This window comes from Manis pentadactyla, chromosome 5, assembly GCF_030020395.1.
Source record: "Manis pentadactyla isolate mManPen7 chromosome 5, mManPen7.hap1, whole genome shotgun sequence".
NCBI classification, from domain to species: Eukaryota; Metazoa; Chordata; class Mammalia; order Pholidota; family Manidae; genus Manis; species Manis pentadactyla.
The window spans coordinates 60608464-60622679 of record NC_080023.1 but is presented as its reverse complement, the minus strand read 5'-3'; the positions used below and the strand labels follow the sequence as shown (position 1 = coordinate 60622679).

At 39.2% G+C, this 14216-nt stretch overlaps 1 protein-coding gene across 5 annotated transcripts in view; it reads right to left on the bottom strand.

The window, feature by feature from the left end:
* The window catches only part of MTHFD2L (methylenetetrahydrofolate dehydrogenase (NADP+ dependent) 2 like), a 161165-nt gene that overhangs the window by 95279 nt on the left and 51670 nt on the right, over window positions 1-14216 (bottom strand). The gene's annotated exons all lie outside the window — the stretch shown is intronic.

Sequence of the window (14216 nt, the reverse complement as noted above, 5' to 3'; positions counted from 1 at the left end):
CCAGCGGGACCCAAGTGCCTCTCACCCCAGCTCCCAGCGGGAGGAGAGGAGTTGGAGCGGGGAGGGAGAGGGAGCCCAGGACTGCTAAATAGCTTGCCCTAGCCATCCGCACCAGAGCGCAGACACACAGTGCATGGGGTGCTGGAAACTAGGGAAACAGGACAGTAAGACCTGGGAGTGGGTCCCCGTAGCTGGCACACCAGGGACAAAGAAAAGCGAGTGCTTTTTGAAAGTCTTAAAGGGACAGAGACCCCACAGCTGGACGGATGCGTCCAGGGACACTAAGCCCAGCAGCTGGGAATACCAGAGAACTCTGGGCACCCTAACCCCCTGGGCAGCAGCACAGCTCGGAGCCCCATCACGGCAATAAACAGCCTACCGCCCATTACCCCTCCGACACAGCTCTGCCATATTGGAGAAGCAGCCTGAGGCTGGCCACACCTACAGCAACCACAGAGCTCCACAGCGGCCGGGCAAGAATTAGAAACCCCGCCTGCACGCAGCTACCCAGCACAAGCTGCTAGGGGTCGCTGTTCTCCCAGGAGAGGAAGGCCACAAACCAGCAAGAAGGGACTTTCTCTTGGCCAACACATGCGCCAGCTCTCCACAAATACCTCTATCGCCATGAAAAGGCAGAAGAATTTGATACAGACTGAGATCACAGAGGCAAACCCTGAGAAGGAGATAGACCTAACCAATCTCCCTGAAAAAGAAAGCTCATAACCATGCTGATGAAGCTGCAGAGAAATATGCAAGAGCTAAGGGATGATGTCCAGAAGGCGATTACAGAAATGAAACAATCTCTGGAAGGATTTATAAGCAGTATAGATAAGATGCAAGAGGCCATTGATGGAATAGAAACCAGAGAACAGGAACGCATAGAAGCTGACACAGAGAGAGATAAAAGGATCTCCAGGAATGAAACAATGTTAAGAGAACTGTGTGACCAATTCAAAAGGAACAATATCCGCAGTATAGGGGTACCAAACAAGAAGAGAGAGAAAATGGGATAGAAAGAGTATTTGAAGGAATAATTGCTGAAAACTTCCCCAAACTGGGGGAGGAAATAATCGATGAGACCACGGAAGTGCATAGAACCCCCAACAGAAGGGACCCAAGGAGGACAACACCAAGACACATAATAATTACAATGACAAAGATCAAGAACAAGGACGGAGTTTTAAAGGCAGCTAGAGAGAGGAAAAAGGTCACCTACAAAGGAAAACCCATCAGGCTATCATCAGACTTCTCAACAGAAACCTTACAGGCCAGAAGAGAATGGCATGATATATTTAATGCAATGAAAGAGAAGGGCCTTGAACCAAGAATACTGTATCCAGCACGATTATCATTTTAATATGAAGGAGGGATTAAACAATTCCCAGACAAGCAAAAGTTGAGGGAATTTGCCTCCCACAAACCACCTCTACAGGGTATTTTAGAGGGACTGCTCTAGATGGGAGCACTCCTAAGACTAAATAGATGTCACCAGAGAAAATAAAATCACAGCAAAGAAAGCAGACCAACCAAATACTAACTAAAGGCAAAAATAAAATCAACTACCCACAAAAGCAGTTAAAGGAAACAAAAAAGAGCACAGAATAAAACAACCAACATAAAAAGAATGGAAGAGGAGGCAGACAGTGTTTAAAATAGTTCAATAAGTGAGTTAAGTTAGACAGTAAGATACTAAAGAAGATAACCTTGAACCTTTGCTAACCACGAATCTAAAGCCTGCAATGGCAATAAGTACGTATCTTTCAATAATCACCCTAAATGTAAATGGACTGAATGCACCAATCAAAAGACACAGAGTAATAGAATGGATAAAAAAGCAAGACCCATCTATATGCTGCTTACAAGAGACTCACCTCAAACCCAAAGACATGCACAGACTAAAAGCCAAGGGATGGAAAAAGATATTTCATGCAAACAACAGGGAGAAAAAAGCAGCTGTTGCAGTAGTATCAGACAAAATAAATCTCAAAACAAAGAAAGTAACAAGAGATAAAGAAGGACATTACATAATGATAAAGGGCTCAGTCCAACAAGAGGATATAACCATTATAAATATATATGTACCCAACACAGGAGCACCAACATATGTGAAACAAATACTAACAGAACTAAAGGAGGAAAGAGAATGCAATGCATTCATTTTAGGAGACTTCAACATACCACTCACTCCAAAGAAAAGATCCACCGGACAGAAAATAAGTAAGGACACAGAGGCACTGAATAATACACTAGAACAGATGGACCTAATAGACATCTATAGAACTCTACATCCAAAAGCCACTAATTACAAAGCCAAGAAATGGAAGCAACCTAAGTATCCATCAGTAGATGAATGGATAAAGAAGATGTGGGACATATACACAATGGAATATTTTTCAGCCATAAGAAGAAAACAAATCCCACCATTTGCAACAACATGGATGGAGCTAGAGGGTATAAATAAGCCAGGCAGAGAAAGCAAACACCAAATGATTTCACTCATATGTGGAGTATAGGAACAAAGAAAGACTGAAGGAACAAAACAGCAGCAGAATCACAGAACCTAAGAATGGACTAACAGTTACCAAAGGGAAAGGGACTGGGGTGGATGGGAGGGAAGGGAGGGATAAGGGTGGGGAAAAAGAAAGGGGGTATTACAATTAGCATGTATAATGTTGGGGGGGGCACGGGGAGGGCTGTGCAACACAGAGAAGACAAGTAGTGATTCTACAGCATCTTACTATGCTGATGGACAGTACTGTAATGGGGTTTGTGGGGGGGTCTTGGTGAAGGGTGGACCCTAGTAAACATAATTTTCTTCATGTAATTGTAGATTAATGACAACAAAATTTAAAAAAATAGTAGTTTTGCTTTTTTCAGATAATATAATTTGATTCTAAACTTAATATGGGAAAATAAAAGACAATAGTTGGGAAAGCTTTGGAAAGAAAGAACAATGAGAGGGAATTAGTACAGGTGTACTGATACTAGTTTCTCATTTCAGTTAATGGTGCCACCTTCTGATCAGTTACTCAGAGTAGAAGTCTATGAGTCTTGTTTGTCTCTTTCACTTGCTATAAGCCATCAACAAATGTGGAGTATGTTTAGAACCATCCTAAGGGATCAAAGCTATGAAGCATACTCCCATCACTATCTTACTACAATTCTCCCATACTCATAAGGGTCCCATTATATACTAGCAACCTGCTCAAGTGTTCTCTGGTTCCAAATGAAAGCCTCTCGAATTCCACACAAAATTCAAAATCAAAAACAAAACCTCCCACTTCATCGATACTGATGATTTCAGCAAGGAATTGAGAGATACATAATATTCTAGTGAATTGTGTATATATATATAATAAACAATCTGTTAAGATTCAAGTGAAAGAAAAAAATGTTGAGATGAATGTCAATCAGTGTGCAAAGATCTTTTAGGCAATTCCAACTCCCCCTTTAATATGTGGTTAATGTTATTACTCTGCAGCGAGTTTGGCTTGTGATACATGGGAAATACTAAAGTCACATTTAGTTCATCATTTTCAACTTAACTGATCAGTTTCTGACCATGGTGGTATCAAAGCCTGGAAAGGCTTTCGGCCTGCTGTTCACAAGGACAGATGATGACAGCAAAAGAGAGGTGGACCCAGGGAGCTAAAAGCAAGTGTGTACATGTAAGGCCTCAGACTCTTCTGCGTTTGCCCCTCCCTGATGAGTGTGATGATGCCTGTTCCCATTCCTAAAAGCTGGTTATCCTTCAAAATATATTCTTATTTAACCTGTGAAAATTCTTGCCATTCCTATTTTCATTTCTGGTTCCCAATTGCTTTCCTTCAATGAATCCTCTGGCTTCCTATACCTAACCCTTTCTACCTCCTCAACTTTTCCCCTAGGCTAACCAGTACTGACAAGTTGCAGCAGCTACTCTGTAGAAAGATGCATATCTCTGACCCTCAGACGACTTTTCCACACTCAGTTTTATCCTCTTATTGTGCACAAGATAACAGCCTGGGTGAGCGCCTAATTTTTCTACCACACAGACCAGGATAAACATTTTATATAAGCAGAGTCTTAAGCCACTTCAATGTACCCTGTACTTTACATCAATATGTTTCTTCCTGTATAAAAGTCCACAGTCATTCAAGAATTATCTACTGGAGCCACTTGAAGAGTTTTCTAGGCTATCATTACCTCTGCAACTTATGCAAAATTTCAAGTACCATTTTTATTGTTAAAATTACCTAAAATGAAGAGTTTACTTATGTTGAGTATTTCCAGGCCATTCTCTGCCTTATTTATTCAATAATCATGAAATAATACAAGAACCATGCTAAGCAATAGAGATACACAATTTACTACTCTTATATGGAAAGCAGGTATGTAAGTCAGAATTTTAATGTACTATGATAAGTTCCATGTTAAGAGGAGGTGTAAGTCACGGTGCTGGCACTAAACATTTTTATCTACTCTAGCTGAGAACAGGGTGGGAGCAGCAAAAGGTCTTAAAGAAGACAGATTCTTGATGTGAGTAGGAATCTATTTGGCTTCTGCTTCAATCCCTCTATGCTTTTTCCATTCTTTCCCATTAATAAATTATTTTCCATAAAAATATAAGGAGAGCATATTAGTTAGCCCAACTGTTAGAAACTTTTAAGAACTGCAGCCTACCTTTTTGCAACTTTTACAATGATTCTACATCTTTGACAGTAACACAGAACAAGTTTCAACTTCCTTTTCAATGAGACAACTCTTCAAATACCTGCTTCTATCTGCATTAGCAGGTAAAGCAAAATGGCAAGTCCAATAAGAGCTAGAATCTCTTAAGTATGGTTTTGCTTTGTTATTTTCTCCATATAAGGGAAAATTGAGTCATTCCTAACACATGAACTCAACCATGGTCTGGTTTAAAGGAAAACCTAATGAGGAAATCAAAGGAAGGAAAACTCGGTACTCATCAACAGAACACCCTCTAATGGAAGAAGATGCCTGAGTTCTGTTTTTGAACAAATGCCTTCAGAGGCCTAAAGATACTGGATTTTAATGTATATTTCTATCTCTGTTAGCTGCCATTGACATCTTTAAGCATAAAACAAACAAAACAGAAATTCTCTGTAGAAACTAAATGGGCAGAACCAAAACATAGTGATTAAAATAACCCTTATACAAGGACTTACTACATGTCTAGCAGTTCTAGTACTTTATACATTTTAACTCATACAACCTTCACAAAACACTGAGAGGTTTCTTGTTTGTTTGCTTGTTTTTCCTAATTTTTCCCCCTTCATCTGTTTCACCCATTCTCCCACACCCCTACTATGGCAATCATGCATATATCTTTTTGGATTAGTGATTTTGTTTTCTTTGAGTAAATTCCCAGAAGTAGAATTGCTAGGTCATATGGTTTTTCTATTTTTAGTTTTTTGAGAAACCTCCATACTGCTTTCCATAGTGGCTGCATCAATTTGCAGTCCCACTAGCATTGTAGGAAGGTTCCTTTTTCTCCACATCCTTCCCAACACTTGTTATTTCTTACTGTGAGAATATTTTTAATGAGGCAGAAACTAATATTATTTTCAATTTACAAATGAGGAAACTGAGGAAACACAGGAAGTCCAGTAATTTGTCCAAGGTCACACAAACTATATAAGAGCAGGAATTCAAACTAAATCAGTCTAGCTCTGGTGCCCAAGATACTAAAAATTTCACTATTAAGCCTCCACACTGGGCAGAAAGAAAAAGAGTTGTTGGAGTTCTCAGTGGTAAAATGAGAGCTAGCAGACAGCATGTTTACCCTACTATCAACAGAAAAGCACTTCTGGGATTTACCATCCTAGCTCTTTTAGGAAGCCAGTGTGGTATCTTGGATAACACTTTTTCCTTATGGATAAATTCTGCCTTCAGATCCTACCTGGAACACACTGGTAGTACTGATAAGGGAGCATCTGACAGAGAACACAAGTGCCTCTAATCAAATGGATGGGTTTAGCTTTAATTTTTACCACTTGTAAAATGATCAAAGGCCCATTTCCCAGATCCTAAAATTAAAATAATTCTGTATTCTCCTGACTCTTGAATTCCATTTACTGTAAGTTTTCTATTTGAACTTCAGCTGCTTTGTCTGGATTAAATTGTTTACATTATTTTAGATGTAGTTACAGAACACTCAGATCTTAGCCTTCTTTTCATGCTTAAAATAGTCCAGGCTTCAATGTCTTTGTATCTGGTCAAAACCTGGCAGGTTTGATTTACTGTTTATCAGTCCTTCAGTTTCCTTCCAAACACATTGGGCACCACTAGGTGGATGACAACTAAGGAATATGGTTTCACTTTTAATCAGTCAAGTATGATCAGAAGCTCACTTCTTTTAAACATCTATCATGAAGTTCCTTTGAGAGAGATTACTGGGAAGGACTGACTGAATCCTGCTCACTAGTTCATGTATTTTAAAAATCTGCCCCGGGATTTGGCCAGAAATTACTGAATTGAAATCATGGATCCATTTATTTAACAAAAACAATATACAAATGAGCAGGTATATATATAAGAAAATTTTACACAATAGTAAATGCTTTGAAGAAAACTTTAGGGTGAGTGAGTAGAGAGTCACAGTTGTTGGCAGCTGTTTGGATTAGGTGGTTGGGGACAGCCTAAGGAGCTAACATGTGAGCAGAAACCCCAAAGAGGTGAGGGGATGAATTATGCAAGTAACTTCAAAAAGAGCATTCCACACACAAGGAAAACCAAGTGCAAAGAACCTGACACATGAGCACGTATGATGTGTTTTAGGAAAGTAAAAAGGCAGCTGTGGCTGGAGGGCAGTGAGAGAGGGTGCGAAAAGCAGGAAATGAGTAAGGAGACACAGCCCAGCTCACGTCATGTAAGGTCTTGCATATTTTATTGGCTTTTAGTCTGGTGATATGTAGTCCTGAGTGATATGGATGATTGAGACCCACTGTGTGGAAATTAGACTGCATGCAGGAGATGGGACAAGAGGGTGCAGGAAAACTGGCTTGTAAATCGTATAGCAGTGAGAATTATCTCACTCAAGTGAGAAATAATGGCTGTCTGGACCAGAATCTTATTAGTGGAGGTGGTGAGATCATGAGAATATTCTTCACAGATTGCTAGTGGATTAGACATGTGGTGTGAAAGACAGAAAGCAAGGATGGACTGAGCACCTGGTGAAGTGATGTCACCACTTTTTAAGATGGAGAAGACAGATGAGGAGTAAAATTAAGAGTGAAGGTTTGTATATGGTAAGCTTAAAACACCTACTGGCCATCCAACTGGACTTGCCAAGGGGACAGCAGTTATGTGGGTCTACAGTATGAGGGGGATACAGATGGCACTTAAAGCTATGAGGCTGGAAGAGATAACCCAGGAAATGGCTCTGGAATAAAACAGGAAGCCCTATGATGAAAACATTCATTCCAATGTTTTGAGCAGTTGTCCTCAACCCTGACCATATTCAAATCTTCTATGGAGCTTTCTAAAAAACACTGATACTTAGGTCCAACTCATAAAGATTCTGATTTAATTGTTCTGTGTTGGGCTAAGACATGACATCTATATTTTCAAAAGTCCCCAGATGACTCTAATGAGCAGTTAAGGCTGAGAACCACTTGTGTTGAAGTTGGGAAGAGAATGACCCAGAAACCAAGAATAAGAAGAAATGTCTAGTGAGATATAAGAAATGCAGATTAAACTGTGTTTAAACAATAAAAGAAATGCCCCTATAAAATTTGACCATTTAATCAAGATAAAAAGCATGTTATGAATATTACTCAGTCTATTACATAGTTCCCACTTATAAGACTCCTCAGGAGAAATTACTTTTCAGTCTTAATGTTAGAAAATGTTTTATTTATCCTGAGCATGTGTTTATTTTTAATCCTTAATGACACTTAATTGGGTAACTAGTAATTTTTTTTTCCTGCTAAAATGCTCTCAGGATGAAATTAATGACCGCATCACAGGAAGTATAGTTCAGACTCAATTAAATAAAATCACCAAACATATACTCAGTGCCAGAATATAAAAAGCAGTGTGCTTGGCAGTGAGAATATATCTATGAAGACTTAATGATATGCCTATATTTAATAGTAGCCTTATTCATGGCTCATTTTAATTCCAGGTCTTACCTCCCTTTTTTCTTAACTATTTCTCATTTGCACTGTTTTATATATTGCAGCGGTCCATCTTAAATACTTTTTATAATAAGTATGCTGTAAGAGCTAATATTTATTGAGTACTTCCCATGTGCGAACACTAAATTCTTTATAGGAAGTAGGCCATAATTCCCCCAATACCTCACACATCCTTATTTCATAGGGAAACACAGTAATTAATGTGTCCCAGGCAATGTGACCAGAGTGTCTCTGCTCATTAACAGGACAGCCTCTTCCTCCTCCAGAATCAGTCTTCACCAGTCAAGACTGCAACTATGGTGTGAACAACTTTGCAGTTAAGGATGAAGATACTGGCTTTGAAGCTTTATATTTCCAGGATTATTTTCATATTAATAGGGATAAAATGCATTGAATTATACACATGAATCAATTCTCCAAGTGACCAAATTATCCAAGGTACCACACTGCCAGGTCAGAGTTGATGGTAGTATTCCTGATTGTGAAACAGACTTTAAGCTATAGAAAACTCACTACATTTTAAAGCAATTAGACCCTCCCAAATCCTAGCCAAAATGAGCTAGGCAGCTCAGCCATGGGACAAGGGGTAAGTGTTAGAATGAACCAAAACATTTTTCTTTCCTTTGTGGTTGCTTTGGCTAGAAGAGGTCTGTTCTTTAAAGTTTTATATAATTCTTGCATTTACTTTCTGTTTTCCAAGATGAAAATAAACTCAGGAATCTTACGACAATGTCTGATTCTGCAAACAATGCTTAAAAAGATAATAAACTAATGCTAAATAAGTGTTCCTGAAGTTTCTGCATTTGAGAGTGAAAAATCTTGACATCTTGAAAACAGTGTGCTGCTTACTGCCCTCCTATTCATCCTCTCCACAGAAAAAGCCTAGGCCTCTGGGATATAGAAGTACAAATTCAGCAAGTATACAGATACACATAGAGCAAACACAAATATATATATAATGGTAGAAAAAAACAACTTTCAGGATTGCATACTAAATATTATTACTTTCTCAGAGATTCACAGTGCTTGCCATATTAAAGACTATATTACCGTATCAAAACCTCTGAGAAATGTCACCATCAAGTTATGTTTGATTTTGCTTAACCCAGATTGCCCAAACTTATATGACCAACTCCTTTCCTTAAAATAAATAAATAAACCTATGTAAGATCTTGTAGTACACTGGTGTTCCTAAGAATACAACTTATGAATAGTGATATTAAAACATTTATGATACTGTTGGTCTACAAATAAAGTAAATTTATTCACTCACTTATTGAACAAAGACTTTCTGGACAGCTATTGTGCTAGATGCTAGAGATAAAATGGGAAGATAAACAGATCTGGTCTTTGCTCTTGTGGAGTTATAGTCCAGTGAGTGTGATGAATATTAACCAAATAATGATAATCACAAACTGATCAATATTGTGAAAGATAAGCTCTCCAATGTGTCCATGGTGGTGTGTGAGAAGGGTGGGAGAGATTGTATCAGAGAAGTCTGTTTGAGAGAGTTACAACTAAGCTGAGATTTCATGGATGAGTAGGAAGCAACACTAGGTAAGAGGTTAAATCACAGCAAAGATTAGAGAGAGGGCAAATAGAAGCAATGCTGGCAAGTCCTGAAAGCCTGCAGCTATATTCACAAATGGAAATAGTAAAAGATCTCAGAAGGAGAAAAACAACAAGTATGAGAACAACAACAACAAAAAAAAAATAGAAGAAACCAGGAATATTTACTGATCAAACAGAACAGGTACTTTTAAACATTTGGTACCTTTATACAGAATCACTGCTTGGCATTGACTTGCTTTTTTAAAATCATCAAATCATCATTTATATTTATGGTAAAATTTTTTTATTTTGTAGAGAATGAACCTTTTTCTTCCAGATTTCAGAAATTTTTAACAACTTTAAGTAGAAGATATTTTATTTTTTCTGCAGGGTGGTATTTTTTTTTTAGTTTGAAGAATAGTAACAGAAGATTGTAGACAAAAATATCCCACTACAATAGTAATAATAGACCAAAAAAAGAAGGGGGTGGGGTATAAGGTTCATATATAACTATAATTAGAAATCATTAATTCCTTCCTACAACCAAGCTTTTTATTATAGAAAGTTCCACTTCTCTTTTGAAGCACTTTGCACAGTTACAATGATTAATCATGCATACCAAATTATTTAATAACTGTCTTTCCTACTAGACTGTAAACTTAAGAGGACAAGATAGTATCTGATCTCTTCATCATCATATTCTCTGTGCTTAGTGACAAAGAAATCAGTCCCTCTGTAAGAAGACAGCATTACATGTCAGCAGTTGGAGGACAAGAAAATTAGTTTAAACAAAATGGTAGAACCTAACTTTTTACTGGGAAAACACTATGGCCTCTTTCAGTTAATGCTGTCAGCACTATCTCCTCTCTCTTACCAGAGTCCTAAGGTTTTTTTCTTCCCTTCCCAATGGTCATGAGGCACCCTCCTCCCATGTGATCTGATTCTTGGGAAAACAGGAGTCTTAAGTTATAGTTTTATATACATGCCTATAATTAAAATATGAAGGAATTAGTGTGTGGTAAGCACCTAACTACTTCTCTTCCTCCTCCCCTGCCTTTCCGCTATACAGGAATTTTTCCAATAAATGATGATGTTTTGTCTTAAATCTGTAGCCTATAGTTTATTTTCTACACTACTGGCACAGTACTTGGCACATCAGAGACACTAAGTAAACTTTTACTGATTAACATACTTGCTGCACTATTATATGCCAAGCCTTGTGCTAAATTTCAAAGATACAGAAAAACTAAGACAAAATATTTGTCATTGAGAAATTCACATTTATTATGTGTGTGTAGGAAAGGGGAGAAGTCAGCAATCAATATGCAATAATATTAGTTCTGTGACAGCAATATATATATATATATATATATATATATATATATATATATATATATATGACATGCAGAAGTTCGATTTGGGCTGCATCTTGAAAGATACTGGGAGGTGAAAGGAAAACAGATGAGTGATTGATGGGAAATGGCACTGTATGCAGAGGGAACAAGAGTATATAATGGCAAGGAGGCATGTGAAGAGATGGTGTGCTTGGGGAAGAGTGTGCAGTTCTGTGGAGCTGCAAGCAGCATAGGGCACTGGGAGAAAGCAGCAGGCAGAAGGCTGCAAAGGCAGGCTGAGCAGACCACAACATCCTTACTGATGCCTTGAACAATCAGGCTTATAGACATTAGAAAAGGGATACTTTGTGCTGGTAAGAATACAATGCTTAGTACTCTGAGGTCATGGGGAAAGAGAAAAAGTAAAGAAAAAGAGAAAGATTTGGCCTTCACTTTATGTTTTAAATAATGTTTAATGTTAGTGTCAACAGTATAATTGTCCCAGTCATCTGATGTGAGATGATTATATTATATTTTCCAAGTATAGTGCTTTCCAGATACTAGCTGGCTGAGTTTAGGAGACATTGAAAATGAAGCAGCACTCTTGTTACTCAGCTCAGAAAATGAGAATAGGCATTTGTTCTTTTCTATTGCTTTCCACTATGCAAATGCAAGCTGTAGTTCAGTAAATTCTAATCAGCATGGAGGCATCACAAAATATAATATCCCCAATATCTCATCAGGAAGACTTCTAACTTTGGGTGGTGGGAGGGGACGAGCAGTGATTAAATGCCTGCCGTCCTCTCTGCTCCAGGTCAACAATGGTTCATTCCATGGAGGTAGCAAACATCCTGCTCCACTCCATTGCCAACAAAACTAAGGTCTTGGTCCCAGTGGTGTGATCCTTTGTGTCACTCCTGCATCCCTAGGCATTCCTATTTGGGTCCTCTCTTTGAAATTCGAGAGTGACTGGCCCAACCTGGCAGGCTGATCTTAATCATACCACTCATATCGCACTATGTTGCCTAGAACATACACACGGAGGCACCTCTGGTGGGTGGGACACAGTGCTCTCACGCTGGCCAAAATGTTCATTTTCACATGGGGAGCCAATTTTCACAAAGGAAAGGCATTTCACTGGCAAAAATATCTGTGGTTTTCCATTTAGATAGGATGCCTCTTGAATAAAAAAATACATGATGTACAGAGAGTTCCAGCAGAAGGGCAGCTTGAGTGCAAAAGCTGAACAGCAATGCAGAAGCAGTGCTTTGGGAAAATACAGTATCCAAATATGAACCCTAAAGATGATTATACTATATAAAGATGCAGACTTTCATCTTCTGGAAATACAGGGCTAAGTTTTTCACCACTGTACCCCACAGTATTTAATAGAGAACAAGTACTAAATGCATATTGCCTGAATGAAATCAAGAACACCCCGGCTCCATAGGACTCTAAGCAAAATCAACTGGTTGCCGTCCCTTTCCAAAGTTCTTTAAAAAACTCCCAGCATCAATGCAATGATACCACAGCCTTTTTAGTTAAAGAAGGAACATGTAACCCCATGTTGTGGCCACTTAGAATGATCTGTTTAGATGAGACAGGAACTTAATCTAAGAGAAACTGAAACAAAATCAGATTATGTAGTCCTTTGGTGACAACTTATAATCATAACACCTGGTCATTATCACACTTGATTATCATAAAGGGGGAAAAGGTTGTTTTAGAGAAACTGAAGAATATCGGAAGATTAAAGATGGCGGCATGAGGGGAGAGACAGAGGCTTCCTCCTAAAACTGGATACAATTAGAAAATATACTTGGTGCAACTAATCCTGAGAGAGCAACAGGAAAGAGGATGGCGTCAGACTGCACACACCTGGAGAAAAGAGCAGACCTCACCGAATGGGGTAACATACCAGAGCTGTGGCTCCGCGGGACCCGAGCCCTGCCCCCACCCCAGCTCACCGGCGGGAGGAAGAAAAACGGAGCAGGGAGGGAGTGAAAGGCATGGGACTGCTGAATACCTAGCTCCGGAGATCTCTGGGAGCACGAGCCTACATTTCATGGTGGTTTCATGAGACTCGCATGACTACCGGGTTGGAAAGTTAATACAGGCAGAGTTCCTGGGGAGACTGGAATTCCGGCCACTTGTGGAAAGCAGGGATCCATATCTGGCTGCTCTGGGACAAAACTTATACCTGTATGACCAGCCCACTGGCTGAGGCAGTGGAAACAGGCACAGGAGCCAGGAGATGGGAAAAAGCTCTTTCCTCCTCCCACGCACTAGTACCGCTCCCCTGCGACCCCGACATTGCTTCAGGGGCTCAGCAGCTCCATAATAGAGCTTCTGGACACTAGAGGGCACCATGTACAAACATGAAACGCCAAAGGAACCTTGTCCAGAGTAAAATTACTAATACAACTCCAGAGAAAGATTTAAATGATATGGACCTCGTGACTCTTTCTGAAAGGGAGTTCAAAATAAAAATCATCAACATTCTAATGGAGGTACGGAAAGACATCTAAGAACTCAGGAATGAATTCAGGTCAGAGATCCAATCATTGAAGAGCATGATGGAGGGTATTAAAAGCAGGTTGGATACGGTGGAGGAGACAACAAATTAAATAGAAACTAGAAAAGAGGAATACAAAGAAGCTGAGGCACAGAGAGAAAAAAGGATCTCTAAGAATGAAAGAATATTGAGAGAACTGTGTGACCAATCCAAGCGGAACAATATTTGCATTACAGGGATACCAGAAGAAGGAGAGAAAAAGGGATAGAAAGTGTCTTTGAGGAGGTAGTTGCTGAAAACTTCCCCAATCTGGGGAAGGGGATAGTCTCTCAGGACATGGAGAACCATAGATCTCCCAACACAAGGGACCCAAGGAAGACAACACCAAGACACATAGTAATTAAAATGGGAAAGATCAAGGATAAGGACAGACTGTTAAAAGCAGCCAGAGAGAGAAATAAGATTACATACAAAGGAAAGGCCATCAGGCTAACATCACACTTCTCAGCAGAAACCTTACAGGCCAGAAGGGAGTGGCATGATGTATTTAATGCCATGAAGTAGAAGGGTCTGGAACCAAGATTACATTATCCGGTAAAATTATCATTTAAATTTGAAGGAGGGATTAAACAATTTCCAGATAAGCAAAAGCTGAGAGAATTTACCTCCCCAAAA